This window comes from Phodopus roborovskii, unplaced genomic scaffold, assembly GCF_943737965.1.
Source record: "Phodopus roborovskii unplaced genomic scaffold, PHOROB, whole genome shotgun sequence".
Lineage (NCBI taxonomy): Eukaryota > Metazoa > Chordata > Mammalia > Rodentia > Cricetidae > Phodopus > Phodopus roborovskii.
The window spans coordinates 34,181-50,088 of NW_026125235.1; the positions used below are offsets into that span (position 1 = coordinate 34,181).

Consider the following 15,908-nt stretch of genomic DNA (forward strand, 5'->3'; position numbering starts at 1 on the left):
AGTATTTGCCTTGAATCTGTTTCTGCTACCTCTAATTTTACTGCCCAAGACAATCTTTCTAGGAATACACTAAAGCGTTCTCTCAGTCCTTGCATTATCTTGGTATAGGATTCTATCCTCTCCCCAAGTTCATGAACCTTATCTCAAGCATTCAAAGCTACTGCACTGCATAGAGACAAGATGTGTTCATTACAGGCAGCTTGGGTTTCTGGGTCAGCATAAAGACCCTCACCAAGAATGTTATCTTGGGGAGCTTTATAACCTTTCTTTAAGCCCTGGATTTCAAGAGATTTTGCTTCCTCTCTCCATAAAGCCCTCTATTCTAATTGAGAGGAATTTTCAAGGACAGCTGATATTAATTGATCCTAATCCTTAGGGGTTACCTTGTTATTCCTTGCACATGATTCTATTAATCACTACTTCACATATAGTGACTTCATGCCATAAGAGACTACTTCTTCCTTTATACCTTTTAAATCTTCCATATGTATTGGTTCCCACTGATATGCAATAACACATGTAGGGTGTTTTTTCATTGCTGGTTTTTCATTAATAGATACAGGGAAAGCTCCCCTGACACTAAACTGTGTAGAAAATTTTGGGTCTCTTTCATGTCCTGTTACCTATAGTTCCTTTCGTGATGTATCAGATTAAAAGTCTTCTAAGGCCTGAAATCTACTCACCATTGCTTCTCTGAGTGTCTGAACTTCTTGAATTACATAATATTCTAGAGACTTCATTGCATCAGTCAGTTTCTTGCTTTCTCCAACTACGAATGATTCCATGTTTTTAATATTCTTATCCTTAGATATTATCTGAATGGCATGTAAACTGCCTTCCAGAAACAATGTTCTATATGCTAGCTTGCTATTATCCTCAGATATAGAATGAATTATATCTGCTAGTCTTTTTAACTTATTAGTAGCTTCATCCTACCAGGAATGAGCTGTTTTTGCTAGCGTGTTAATGCATTGCATTGTTTCTGTTTTTGTTATTGAGACATCAGACAAGGAACAAATTCTGTTTTCTACTTGGTCATTTTTATGTTCCATGTTTGGTATTCTACCTGTTAGCTCTCTATTGACATCTTCAATATTCTGAACCTTTTTTCCCCTAAGCATTCTATGTTTTGCATTCTGTTTTTTTTTTGCTCTCTATTATCATTTTCAATATTTTGAATCCTTGTTACTAAGTCTTCTATGTTTCAAGTTCCTTATTGTTTGCTCTAATCTCAAACCATTCTTTAAGAATATCATATTAATGATGAAACTCATTCCTATTACAAAAAATGTATATATTGGTTAAGTCATGATTTTCTTCTGCTAAAATTCCTTCTACATATTATGTAAAAGAATTCCTAATGTCCTGCATTGTACGATTATTGTAGGTATGGAACAATTGGTCTCAGATACTATATCAGCTTAAATTGTGAAGGATGCTGTAATTACCTTAGTTGTAATTCTGCTGTCATGGAACTTTGATGCTTTTAGTTGTAGATCTCAACTTGTGGTAGTTACGCCTGTAGGTGTACCACCAAATAGTGTCCGGCAGCAGACGATCCTTCTGATCATGGTCCCTGTAGAATTGCTCTTTAAAAACTAAGGCAAATGAAATTTTGTTAAATGAAGGAGTGAAACGAGCCTTGTGCATATTGCTGGGATGGCAGGACTAACAGGTGTCACCTCTATCTGGCGCTACCGGGTAGGAACACACAAGCAGGGCAGGCCCAGAGGCCAGGCCATGTGTGGAAACACACAAGCAGGGTGGACACTGCAGGGCTCTCTGTGCGAATGCAATGTGAGGGATTGAGTAGGAGATAAGCAGTGATCTCAGGGCAGCGATGGATATAAAGGAGTTGTAGGGCAGACACAACTGTCTCATAAGCTGCGGTGTGTCTACCTGGTTAGGCAAGTGACCTGTCTGTTCAGGGATGGTGGGGGAAGGGAATGGCATCTGCTGCTGGGGTCAAACCCAGGTCCCATGAAAATCCTGATCCCACTTCTGACAACATATATCATGGTTTAATAAGGATCAGGAGAAGCAAATAGGCCGAATAGATGTTTATGCAGGGAGAAATAACTTACAAACTAGACAGATGAACACCAACAGGTTCCTGGTCCCAAGGTTGCCTCCAGATCCTCTCCTGTCTGCATTCTGCCAGCAAGAGAACACTCCTGGGCTCCTTGTCAGACCTATTTCCCCAGATCGCTTCCACCCCTGTCTCCAGCCCCCAATGGGCATGGTCAGTGCCACAGATGTGGACAAAGTGAAAATCTCACTACAGAGGACTTTTGGAATATGACAAGGAGCTGTATATCTAGCTCATATGGTAGATTGCTTTTATGTTTTTGAGAACTCTCCACACTTATTTCTATGGTGGCATTTCTGTGGATATCAGCCAGCTATGATGTATCAGGTTGCAGTGAGACTGGGCACCTTTTCTTCTATTAAGGCTGAATGAGGCTATCTGGTAGGAAGAATGGGCCCCCAAACGCTCAGCTGGAGATAGTTCCTACTCTCACTGGTATGAGTCTCATACAAAAACCAAAAACCAAGTTAAGCAACATTAACATTTATGCAGAGGGCCTAGATCAGTTCCATGCAGGCTCCCTGTTTGTTGATTCAGTCTCTGTCAGCACCCTATGCGCCCAGGAAACCAGGTTACTTGGTTCTCTTCCATGTATTTTTTTCTTTGTGGTGCCCTTGACACCACTGGGTTCTACATTCCTTCCTCCCTATCTTCTCCAGAATTCCCAAGCTCCACCTGTCTGGCTGTGTCTATTCCCATCAGTTGCTGGGTAAAGCCTCTCTAATGACAATTAGACTACCCAACAATCTATGAGTATAGCAGAATACCATTTATTGACTTTTTTCTCCATTCATGTTTGCTTTTATCCAACCTCTCTTTCCTGGTCTTCAGTTGTGAGCTCCCCCTGAGGGTATGGGTCTCCAGCTGTGCCAGTCATTAGTTGGTCATTCCCACAATTTCTTTGCTGTGTTTATACCAGCACATCTTGTAGGCAGGACAAATTATAGGCCAAAGGGTTTGTGGCTGTGGTCGTGGCCCAGTCCCTTCCCTGAAACACTTGCTTTGTTATAGGAGATGACTGCTTCATGCTCTGTTTTGCCTATTGCTATGATTCTTAAGTAGGCTTCTCTCAGAGATTCCTGGGAGTTCCCACTGCTTCAAGTTTCTCTTTCATTACATAGATACCTTTGACTCAATTCCAGTTGACTTTCCAAGTATTCTCTCCTTCTATCTGCCCCCAACCTGATCATTCACATTTCCATCCCCCCATCCCTATTCACCTTTCCAGACCCCCCTATCCTTTCAACTGGCAAAGTCCATGCTATTCCCAATTCACAGTGAGATTCAAGTATCCAACCCCCTCAAGTCTTCCTTGTTACTTTGCTTCTCTGGGTCTGTGGATTGTAGCATGGTTCTTCTTTACTTTACATCTAATATTCACTTTCACTTTTGAGTGAGTACATAACATGTTTATCATTCTGGGTCTGGTTACCTCATTCAGTATGATCTTTTCTAGTTCCATCCATGTGCCAGAAAGTTCCTGGAGGGGTCACCTAAACATGTCAAGTCATTTGGAATAGGGACTAGGCCCTTCCTACTGCCTCTAGGAGGAAATGACAGAGACACCTTGCTACGTGGTCTGTCATCCGAAGTTCTGTAATGTTTTATCTTTTGTCCACTGGCCATAGTGTGTCTGGCAGACTCCTCAGCAAAGCAGAAAACTAAACTGTCCATCGGTATTGGCAGTCTGTCAGTAATTTTTTTCTGTGTTCTACAGATTGTCTGGCAGACTCTTTCATGAAGCAGGAAGCCTGTAGAAATCTTGTATCAGCACTAATTTTCCTGTGGGTCCTGCATGTCCAGTTTAGATACCATAAAGTCAAACAGTCCAGATATGACCTGTATCTTGCCCAAATAGCTAGCTTTGCCATATTGAAAATGAACTCCATGACAAGTTTCTTCGATGTCCATCTTTCTTTCTGATATAGGTGGTGTTGCCAGGAGCAGTTATGTCCCACTGTCAAGAAAAACCCTAAACATTTTAAATGCCATATTCTGTAGGTCATTGAAAGGTTTGAAGAATGTCTATCCATCTCAAATATATCTCTATATATCTAGAAATTCTAACTCACCTAACAATAAGTTTTGACTATTATAGGCAACTATCTATAATCTGTACTAAATTATACATTACATTTTTTATGGTAAAAAAAAATGTATATTTAGAATTAGTCAGCTGGACTCAGTTTAGATGATCCCAATTTTGTTGGCAACATCCAGAACATCATTTTCAGGAGCCAACCAAACATACACCTTCTTCTCTCTGTCAGGCCTTATGAGGGTGTTGACTTTGTCCACATCAGTGTCATATAGTTTCTTCACAGCCTGTTGGATCTGGTGCTTCTTGGCCTTGACATTCACAGTGAACACAAGTGTGTTGTCTTCTGGTCAGGGAGAATTTCATGATGGCACAGTGGTCAAGCTTGTTTCTCTGGGGCGTGCTCTTCTGAGGGTATTTGGGCTGGCTCTGGAGCTGCAGGGTCTTGGGCCACCAGAAGGTGGGTGATGTGCAGATCTTTTCCTTTTTGTGGTTGTGGATGCCTTTCAGCACTGCCTTCTTGGCTTTTAAGGCCTTCACTTTGGCTTCACCTTTGGGAGAGGCAGGGGCTTCCTTCTTTGCTTTCTGTGGCATCTTGGAGAAAAGGCTATACATTACACTTTTTAAATGAGCTATTTAAACACAATACCTGAACAAGAGGAGAAATGTACATATCACAAAATTGACCTTAAAGTTGTATCAATAAATGAACATCCATTCCAAAGAAAAGTATTCATATCTATACCATAATCATCTTTTTACCTTTAAATGGATCAGTTGTGATCATTAACCATTTATAACCAACCCATTTAAGTGAAAACAAACATTTATAAACAATATTTGGGAATTTGGGCATCCTTCTTTCCAAACTACTTCCTGCTGGTAGGGGTCGCTGTTGTAGAGATCCCAGAAATCCTGGCTGTAGTCTGCAAGGCTGCCTTGTCCCAAATGTTTTGAATGTTGGATCACCTGGGATGCTGTTCCAGGGGGTATGGTTTGATCAAACCATGTTAGTCAGGAAGGAATCCACAGTTTTTCATTTTCTGTGGCAACAAAAATAGAAATCCTTTTCCCCGGTAACCTGTCCTTAGACTTAAGTTTTGGAGTCAAAACATTTTTAAAATATATAAATTGGAATAATTTCACAGCACTGATAATCAAGTGTACATCCTTAGCATTTGAGCAATTTAAAGACAACACCAATATATGGTATCCAAACTCTTTTTGCGCTTTCCATTTTCACATGTTTTTTTTTAATTAGTCTATTTTTTCTACTTTTATTTTTTCATATGTGAGACAGGGTTTCTCTGTGTAACTTTTATCTTTCCTGGAATGAACTATGTATATGAGGTTTGTTTTGAAATCACTGAGATCTGCTTACCTCTGTCTCCCGAGTGCTGGAATTAAAGGCATGTGCCACCACACCCAGCTACTCTTTCTTTTTGTTATTCTTCTTTAAACCATTTTACCCCATTTCTTTTTCTCTCTCAAGCCTACATATATTTTAAATCACACTGTAAACCTTTAGAGGTTTGTCTTAATCTGTCTTATTGTAAATCTTTACCTTTTTTTTTTTTTTTGTGACTATGAGTTCTTTATCTGCTAAACAACATTACTAAAATGAAAGCCACAGCTGTATTAGCTGTGGTCTATCAAAGATGGTGGTGGGTAATTTTACTGCCAGAACTGAGAGCTGTGTTCCCTGTCTTGGTCTATGCTGCCATCCACCAGCATGCTGCCAGCTTGGAGATGTGGTCACTGCCATTGCCAGCTCTCAAACATACCATTATGTTCTTTAAAAACCTTGTTTTTTTTTTCTTTTTGGCTCTATGCTGAGGCAGGAAACCTCCATTCAAGGAGCTGTGCAAATCTCTGCTTGATTCTAGCAAAACAGCCCAACTGAGAAAAATGATGCTACCAAGAAGCTTTGCTTATCTTTGTTCTCTAGTTTCTAATACCCTTCCTTAAGCTTTTGTTAAGTTTTAAGTGGAAGTTCTTATTAGCCATGTTGGCACCATTTTGTTATGAGTGGATTTTCCCACCCGCCTGGTCCCACTGCTGTGTCAGCCCCAAATAACACACAGAGACACTGCATTTGGTATAAAGCTGTTAGCCTGTTATTAACATTTCTTATTGGCTAACTCTGTCTTAAATGTTAACCCATTTCTATTAATCTAAGTATTTCCATGTGGTCTTGTCTTACCAGAGAGGGCCTGTAGTTCTACCCTGTTGGTCCTACATCTTGATACTCCTCCCTACTATGTCCTCTCTCCTCCTAGTCTCCTCATCTCACCTATCTTGCTTTCCTATTGGCCAAAAGTGCTTTATTCATTAACCAATAAGAGAAACATATTTACAGAATAACGTCTCCCATCATCTTCTCTTTTCTTTCTGAAATAAAAAAGAAGGGTTTTCACCTGAATATGGCAACATATATAACAAAATAGTTACCAAATAAGAACCACAATTAACAATATTTAGTCCATCCACATTTATCAAGATTTAAAGAAAATATTTTATTATCTATCTTATCTTTGTGAGTGTAAAGTCCTATAAGTAACATATTTTTAATCCTAACTAAGAAAAACCATAACCATAAGTATCTGTCTTCAACTCTATTAAAGAGTACAGAAGGATAATATATAAATTGTAGAAATGACAGAGACATCTTGCTACCTGATCAGTTACCTGAAGTTCTTTTGTAATGTTCCATCTTTAGCCTATAGGCCATAGTGTGTCTGGTAGACTCCTCAGCAAAGCAGGAAACTTTAAACTGTCCACCTGTATTTGCAGTTTGTCAGTCACTTTTCTCTGGGTCCTGCAGAATGCCTGGCAGACTCTTCCATGAAGCAGGGATCCTGTAGCAATGTCTATCTTCTATCAGCTGTCACTTTCCTGTGGGTCTTGCATGTCCAGTTTATATATCATAAAGGCAAACAGTCCAGATATGACCTGTATCTTGCCCAAATGGCTGGTTTTGCGATATTGAAAATGAACTCCATGACAAGTTTCTTCAATGTCCATCTTTCTTTCTGATGTAGGTGGTGTTGCCAGGAGCAGTTATGTTTCATTGTCAAGAAAAACCCTAAACCATTTTAAATGCCATATTCTATAGATCTTTGAAAGATTTGAAGAATGCCTATTCGTATCAAATACATTTATGCATATCTAGTAATCCTAACTAACTTTACTATAAGTTTTGACTATTATAGGTAAAACCTATCTAAGGTTTTGACTATTATAGGTAACTATATAAAATATGTACTAAATTATATATCTTTAAATGAGCTATATAAACACAATACCTAAACAAGAGGAGAAATATACATATCATAAAATTGATCTTAAATTTGTAACAATAAATGAAAATCCATTCCAAAACTAAATATACATTTCTATATTATACTCCTCTTTTTACCTTTAAAAAAGAGATTGGTTGTGATTATTAACCATTTGTTACCAAGCCCATTTAAATGAAAACAAACATTTATAAACAATATTTGGGAATATTGGAGTCATACTTTCCAAAATGCTTCCTGCTGGTAGGGGGCTCTGTCATGGAGATCCTAAGAAGATACAGAAATCTTAGCTGTAGTCTGCAAGGCTGCCTTGTCCCAACTGTTTTGAATGTTGGATCACCTGGGACACTATTTCAGGGGTTCTTGCTTGATCAAACCATGTTAGTCAGGAAGGAATCCACAGATTTTCATTTTCTGTGGAAACCAAAATAGAAATCCTTTTCCATAGTAATCTGTCCATAGAGTTAAATTTTAAAGTCAAAGCATTTTTAAAATATATAAATTGGATTAATCTAGCAGCATTGGTAATCAATTAGCAATTGTAGCAATTGCTGTTCCTTTCTTAGCATTTGAGCAATTTAAAGGCAACACAATAGCATATAGTATCCATATCCTCTGTTTATTTTCCATTTTCACATGGCTTTTGTTTTACTCTATTTCTTTTACTTCTGTTTTTTTTTTTTTTTTTTTTTTTTTCAGTTTTTGAGACTGGGTTTCTCTAGTAACTTTGCCTTGCCTGGAATTCAGTCCTTACACCAGGTTTACTATGAAATCACAGAGATCTGTTTACCTCTGCGTCCGGAGTGCTGGAATTAAAGGTGTGTGCCATCACAATCAGGTACTCTCTCCAACAGCTCATACACAACATTGAATTGTTAGCAGCACTTCTTAAAAGCTGTGTGGTTTTTTGTGCTTATGATGAGTCAGGAAACCTCTGTTAAAGGAGCTGCACAAATCTCTGCTTGTCTCTAGCAAAGGAGCCCAACTGAGAAAAATGCTGATAACCAGAAACCTTGCTTGTTTTTTTTTCTTTTTCTTTTTCTTTGTTTTTTTCTTTTTTGTTTATAAAAACCTTTCTTAAGCTTTTGTTAAATTTTAAGTAGAAGTTCTTAGTAGCCCTATTGCGGTGCCATTTTGTTACAAGGAGTTTTCCCATCAGCCTGGTCCCACAGCTACATCAGCCCCCAAATAACACACAGAGATGCTGTATTAGATATAATGCTGTTGGCTTGCATTTTTTATTGGCTAGCTCTGTCTTAAATATTAAACCATTTATATTAATCTAAGTATTTCCACATGTTCTATCCTACCACAGAGAGAATCTGGACCTCTGTTCTCTCAAGTCCTACATGTTGAATCTCTTCCTACCTTCCCCTGAATTCTCCTTGTCTCCTAGTCCCACCTATCTTGCCTTCCTATTGGCCAACAGTGCTTTATTCACTAACCAATAAGAGAAACATATTTACAGAATGACATCTCAGCAAACTAGGTTCCCGAGAATTACAGATGTATTCATACACATTTCTTATACCTATGAGATTAGTCAGACATAGATTTTGATCTTCAAACTTCAGAAACCTGCAAATATGGAATTTAAATGTTTTAATATTAGTATTCTGTTGACAAGAGACACAATTGCTCCTGATAGCACCAAGCTATTTCCCGAGAATATGTTTGCCACCAATGTCACTCCTCTGGAGTCTATTCCCTCCTTGGTTAATGGCCTCTAGGACAATGAACTGCCCACATCTTACCTGCTTTGGACATGGTGTCCTACTGTGATTGCAGGAGACAAACATAGAAGTCTGGACAACCTTGCCCAATCAGAGTAAGACAGCCTTATTACCGCCCTGCTTCTGTGTTGGTTAGTCAGATACTCTAGGCCTTAGCCCCCATGCTGCTGTGAGACTTTGGGTGACTGTCCAGGTCACTGATCTATCATTGCTTCACCTTTTGGAAGTTGCTCACCTGCATTTCCTGCCTACCCTAGTATTGTTATCCTCCTTCTCAACTCTTTGATGAGGTTGAAGATTAAACTGTTATAATTATTGTTCTCTCTTCCTAGATAGAAATTTTAGATATTATAAGACTTAAACTTTATAGCTTAGGACAACTCTATAACAATCTCTGTTATGCCTTTACCCTAGAACCGGATACTATTAATAAATATCATCTGCAAATAGCCAAATTTGACTTTCTTTTTTCAAGTTTGTATCCCCTTGTGATGGGAGATGTCATTCTGTATATGTTTCTCATACTGGTTAATGAATAAAGCATTGTTGGCCAATAGGAAAGGAAGATAGGAGGGACTAGGAGACAAGGAGGAAATAGGAAGTAGGAAGGGGGGTCAAGATGGAGAGTCTGGAGAAAGCAGTATTCCGGCCGGCTCCCTGGTAAGAGAAATACATAGATCAGAAGAAATGGGTTAATACTTAAGACAGAGCTAGCTGATAAGAAACTAGTATTATATCTAATAATAAAACAGAATTATATCTAATACAGAGTCTCAGTGTGTTAATTGGGGCTGGCACGGCAGCAGGACCAGACTCGCAGTAGGAGGAAAAACCATACTCCTTACACCCTTGATCTTCTTCAGTTGTGTTATTGCTTTAGCTAAAGCTTCAAGTTCTATATTGAATAAATATGAAGGGTGGATAGCCTTGTTTTGTTCCTGATTTGAGTTTCTCTCTATTTAATTTGATATTGGTTATAAGCTTGCTACATGTTGCCCTTATTATGTTTTTGTGCATTCCTGTATTCATGATCTCACTAAGTCTGTTATCATGAAGGGATGCTGGAATTTCTCGAAGACTTTTCAGCACCAGCATATAGTGAAAGTTATGTTTATTTTACAAATGTGCCTGCCCTGGCATTGGGGCATTACTGTTTAGAATTGAGACATCATCCTAATGAATTTTTCCTTTAAGGAGTATGAAAGACCTATTTCCATCTCCTTTGAGTAATTTTGGTTTGAAGTTTGTTAGGTTAGATATTAGTATAAGTATACCAGATTGCTTTCTAGTTCTATTTGATTGGAAAATCTTTTTTAAAATGCTTTTCTATGTAATATCTATTGTTGATGTTGAAGTGCATTTCTTCTATGCTTCAACAAGTTGGATCCTGTTTTCATATCCATTCTGTGAGTCTGTGTCCTTTTATTGGAGAATTAAGTTGAGTTGATTCATGATGAGAGATATTAATGACAACTGATTGTTAACTTCTGTTATGTTGCTGCTGCTGCTGCCATTGCTGGTGTGTGTGTGTGTGTGTGTGTGTGTGTGTGTGTGTGTGTGTCTATGAGAGAGAGAGAGAGAGAGAGAGAGAGTTTAACTTCTTTGGATTTTGCTGGTTTTAGACTGTCTCTTGCCTGTGTTTTCATGGTGTAGTTAACTTACTTGAGTTGGAGTTTCCTTCTAGTACATTTTGTGGGGATGAGTTTGTGGATAGTTATTTACATTTGCTTTTGTCATGAAATTTCTTGTCTCCATCTATTAGGATTGAAACATTTTCTGGGCATATTAGTTTGTGTTCCATTGGAGCCTCTGACTTAACCCTGCATGTTCAGGAAGACCCCTTCCCATATCTCACTTTCTATTTCTCTTTAAGTTTCGCTTCAAACCCTCCCCATTCAGAGAGTTTCTGAACAATGGAAAAGTACCAAAAAGCACAGTTCTGCATTTTTGGCAACTATTGCAACTTCATCCCCTAATAGTTCCTGCCACACAAAACCTTAACTAATTGCTTAGCTTTTTGACCATACTTCATCATAAACCCAGTTTGTGGCAGATGGGTCATCCCTTTTGCCTACAATCTATAAAATCTTCCTGCCTTAGGTCAGTCATGTGAATTCTCTAGCCTCATTCTATGTGACCAAGAAAGCAATATGGGAGTGCTTTGATCAATATACCTATTGAATTTTTCAATTCAGCTCAATATGGCTTATGGCAACAACAGAGAAAGTTATCGGGGGGATTCAGAAAAATCTATTATTTTGGGCTAGCATCTTTGGTCTCTTAGAGTCTTAAAAATATCAGTTAATATACTTCTGACTTTTAGAGTCTCCATTGAAATGTTATATGTCTAGCTGTGGGTGTCTGCTTCTGTTTACATCAGCAACTAGATGAGGGCTCTATAATGGTAGATGAGTGAGTCATCAATCTCATTATCAGGGAAGGTCATTTAAGGTAGCCTCTCCACTGTTGCTCAGATTGTTAATTGGGGTCTCTGGACAGTTCTCTTGAGTCAGTTTTCTCTTCAAACCTATATTTCTTCCTCTTTTATTGTTCCCCTCTTCTCTCTCTTTTCCCCTCATCTATTCCTCCCCTGATTCAATCTGGAATCCAGATGCAGAACAGGAGAAGTGATAAGAAAATGGGGACAAGACAAGGCTACAGAAACCCACAGAGACAGCTGACTTGAACAAGGGACCCCCAGACTGATAGCTGGGAAACCAGTATTGTACTTACTCAGATCCCCTGAACATGAGTCTAAAATAGAAGGCTTGGGCAGTCTAAGAGACTTCTGACAGTGGAACCAGGATGTATCCCTGGTGCACAAAAGGGCATGGGGACCACATTCCCCATGAAGGGATACCCCCGTAGCCTAGAGGCAGGAGGGAGGGACTAGTCCCTACACCAAATGACTTGACAGATTTAGTTGTTCCCTCCTGGAAGGCATCACCTTCCCTGTGGAGGTAAGGTGGAGTAGGGGTGGAGTGGTGGTGGAGTGGGGGTGGAGTGGGGATGGAGTAGGGGTGGAGTGGGTGATATGATGGTAGGGTTGTCAGGGAGCATGGGAAGGAAAGAGGGAGAGGGAACTGGGATCAATATATAAAAAAAATTAAAATATCAAGTGAAAAAGAAAAGTTAGTTGTCATTTTTATGTTACTTATCTTTTTTCCCTTGTAGCATTTAATATATTTCTTTGTTAGTTTTTTTTAGTGTTTTGATTATTATATAACATGGAGACTTTATTTTCTGATCCAACCTATTGATATTCTGTCATTTTTTTATATTCATTTATTTTTATTTTACCTATCGAACCCAGTTCCCTCTCTCTCCCTCCCTCTTTCCTTCTCTCCTACCCTCTCATGCTCAGTGTTTAGTTGTGGGTGTTTGCTTCTGTTTCCAATAGCTACTAGATGAGGGCTCCATGATGGTGGATTAGTTAGTCATCAATCTCATTATCAGGAAAGGGCATTTATGGTAGCATTTCCACTGTTGCTCAAATTGATAGTTGGAGTCAGTCTTGTAGATCTATGGACATTTCTCTAGGTTCAGTTTTCTCTTCAAACCTATAATGGCTCCCTCTTTTATGATCTCTCTCTCTCTCTCTCTCCCTCCCTCCCTTTTTTCTCATCTATTCCTCCCCTTACTCAATCTTTCTAGTCCCATGTGCTTCCCTCTCCTCCTCTTCTCTTTCTCCTAGTTCCCTCTCCACTCACTCCTCCACCACCCCCGCTCCCCATTTGCTCTGGAGATCTTGTCCCTTCTCCCTTCTGTGAGGGACTTTATATGAATCTCTTAGAATCCTCCTTGTATCATAGTTTCTCTGGCAGTGTGAATTATAGGCTGGTGATCCTTTGCTCTATGTCTAAAATCCATATAGGAATGATTTTGTTGAATATGTTTTCTGTACCTTTGAGCTGGGCTTCTTCACCTTCCTCTATATCTATTATTCTTAGGTTTGGCCTTTTCACTGTGTCCCACATTTCCTGGATGTTTTTCATTAATGATTTGTTGGATTTTAGATTTTCTTTGGTCAATGAATCAATTTCCTCTAGTTTATCTTCAGTGCCTGAGATTCTCTCTTCCATCTCTTATTTTCTGTTTGTTATGCTTGTGTCTGTAGTTCCCAATAGTTTGCCCAGTTTTTCTATTTCCAGAATTCCTTCAGTTTGTGTTTTGCTTATTATCTCTATTTCAGTTTTCAAGACTTGAAATGTTTCCTTCACCTGTTTAATTGTTTTTTCTTGGGTTTTCATACTTTTTTTTTAAAAGACATTTGTTCATTTCTTCCAATTTTTTTGTTTGCTTTTTCTTCTATTTCTTTAAGGGATTTTCTTACATCTTCTTTGAGGGCCTCCATCATGTTTATGAAGATATTTTTTAAGTCATTCTCTTCTGCTTCATCTGCTGTGGGGTGTTCAGGTCTAGCTGGTGTAGAGCCCCTAAATTCTGGGGGTGTCATGCTTGTCTTCAATTGTTAGGTGTTTGTTTTATTGCCATCTTCCCATCACCTCCTCCAGTAGGTGTTGGTGGGGTCTCTCTCTCTCTCTCTCTCTCTCTCTCTCTCTCTCTCTCTCTCATACTCCCCTATGGACTTAGGTGGGTCAGAAGTTTAATGTCTGTAGCTCTGGGAGGTCCAAGCTCTCTAGGAGGTCTCTCCTGAGGGAGAGGCCTGGTGATAGGAGTTAAAGATTAGGCTCCAGCAGAGGCCTGGCAATGGGTATCAAAGATCCAGGTAGGGACTCAGTATGGTCCCAAGGGGATAGGCAGATCTTTGGGAGGGGCCCGGAATTCCAGCAGAGGACCAGCAGGGTTGGTCAGAGGTCAGGCAGGTGGGTATTCTGGGTGATCCTGAATGCATGGATAGGTAGGTATCTAGCAGAGGCCAGGCAATGGGGGTCAAAGATCCAGCAGGCAGGAACTCTAGTATTCTGTCAACTTTTTACGTACCCTTCTTGAGGTTATGGAAATTTTCTTTTATGATTTTGTTAAAAAATTTTTCTCAGTTTTTGTGCTGAGATTCTTCTTCTATTCATATTCCTGCCCTTCACCAGCACATACAAACATACCAATTTCAGAAGCCTTACCATCCCTGGAAGGAACTCTTTTTGTGGCAATTCTTACTTTACCAGAGTATAGACAAATGCATTCATGTAACCAGTTTCCTCACTCTGCGAGGTGAATTCTATACATGTCTCCAGTCCTCTACAGTCCTCTCAGTCATGATTGGCATTTGTATGGCAAATTGCGATGCATGGGTTTGGCTATGGGTGATTTGAGTCACAGTCTGTATCTTTTTCAGCGGATATATACTCAGTGAGCAGAAAACATTGAGGAATCAACCTTGGCTCTACAATTACTCTAAACAGCAGATCACTTCTCTGGACTTCGTAGTCTTATAAAAATGAAGGGTCCTTGACCTGCTAACTGCTGGAAGGGAGTCACTTGTCTCGTCCTCAAAGAAGAATACTTTTTTTGCTACTATGTGAACCAATCTGGTCAGGTAGAAGAAAGTTTAAAAAGTTATATGAGCTAGAAGTACTATTTTACCTATAGAGACAACCTGTTTTTCAGAACTCTCTCTCTCTCTGTCCTAAATGTTAACCCATTTCTATTAATCAAAGTATTTCTATGTGTTCTATTTTATCAGAGAGAGGATCTGGTACTCTGTTCTCTCAAGTCCTACATGTTGAATCTCTCCTATATCTCTTCTCCCTGAATCTTCTTTGTCTCCTACTCCTGCCTATCTTGCTCTCTTATTGGCCAACAGTGCATTATTCATTAACCTAGAGGGATTTTTATTCTACCACTACACTCTGCTTTCCAAAAAAATAACCTTGAGAATTTGGAATATGTGTTACCTCTTTTAAGTCAAGGAGCAGCTACTTTAGTTAATTTATTGTACCTATTCATTAAGCAATGATTGTTTTTCCAGTTTTAGAAAGCAATTGTATAAACAACTATGATACTTGCAACTATTTTGCAACCTTATTTGGTCTAGGTTAATTAATAGAATAACAACATCAACAAAAACCAAAATGCAATCTATATGAGAAAAAATGGATATTCCATAGGTCATTAGGTTACTGAATGAAAACATCAGTGCTAGAAATGTGCTACTTTCCTATGTGGTGTTGGCCACGGAAGACCTTGGAGCCTCATAAATCATAAAAGCTATACTGCTAATGCTGTTGGTTTTAGGACTAGATGTCAGGACTAGATGGTAGGCCCAGTAGGGAAAGATACTGCATGTTTGCATTTTGATAGCAGGAAATGGAAAATTAGACTGGACTGGACTGTAAGCTCTCACAACACTAGATGGATTTTGTATTTTGGGGAGGCAGAAACATGCTGGCTATTTATAAATTCACACTTGGCTCTAGATCCTGAAAGCTGTCCCACAATCATTCCAGGCAGGGTATGCTGGTTTGTGCAATATTGGCTCAGTTATCATGGGTAAAACTAACAATCTTCTACTTGGATTCAAGTTCCTCTAAACAAGAGGAGTTTAAACTTGGAGTTGTAAGCCAGAGCAAAATATTGTGGCTGAGAAAATAATTTCTATTGTTTTCTAGATTAACGTGACATGCCTGTCAAATGGCATTCTAAACATGTGGTTTGCACCCATAGATTATGGTGGTTGTCATCCTCAACTAGTAACTGTTAGTGAAGCTTCTGAGACCAAGTATCTATTACTGTGACATGTTAGCCTATTACTTAGGCATTGATAGACATCTATGGACATAACTCCAAGG

General features: G+C 39.0%; 1 pseudogene; it reads right to left on the reverse strand.

Moving 5' to 3' along the window:
• Positions 1 to 4,276: 4,276 nt before the first annotated feature.
• LOC127227386 (60S ribosomal protein L23a-like) lies at positions 4,277 to 4,721 on the reverse strand (annotated as a pseudogene).
• Between the last annotated feature and the right edge of the window lie 11,187 nt (positions 4,722 to 15,908).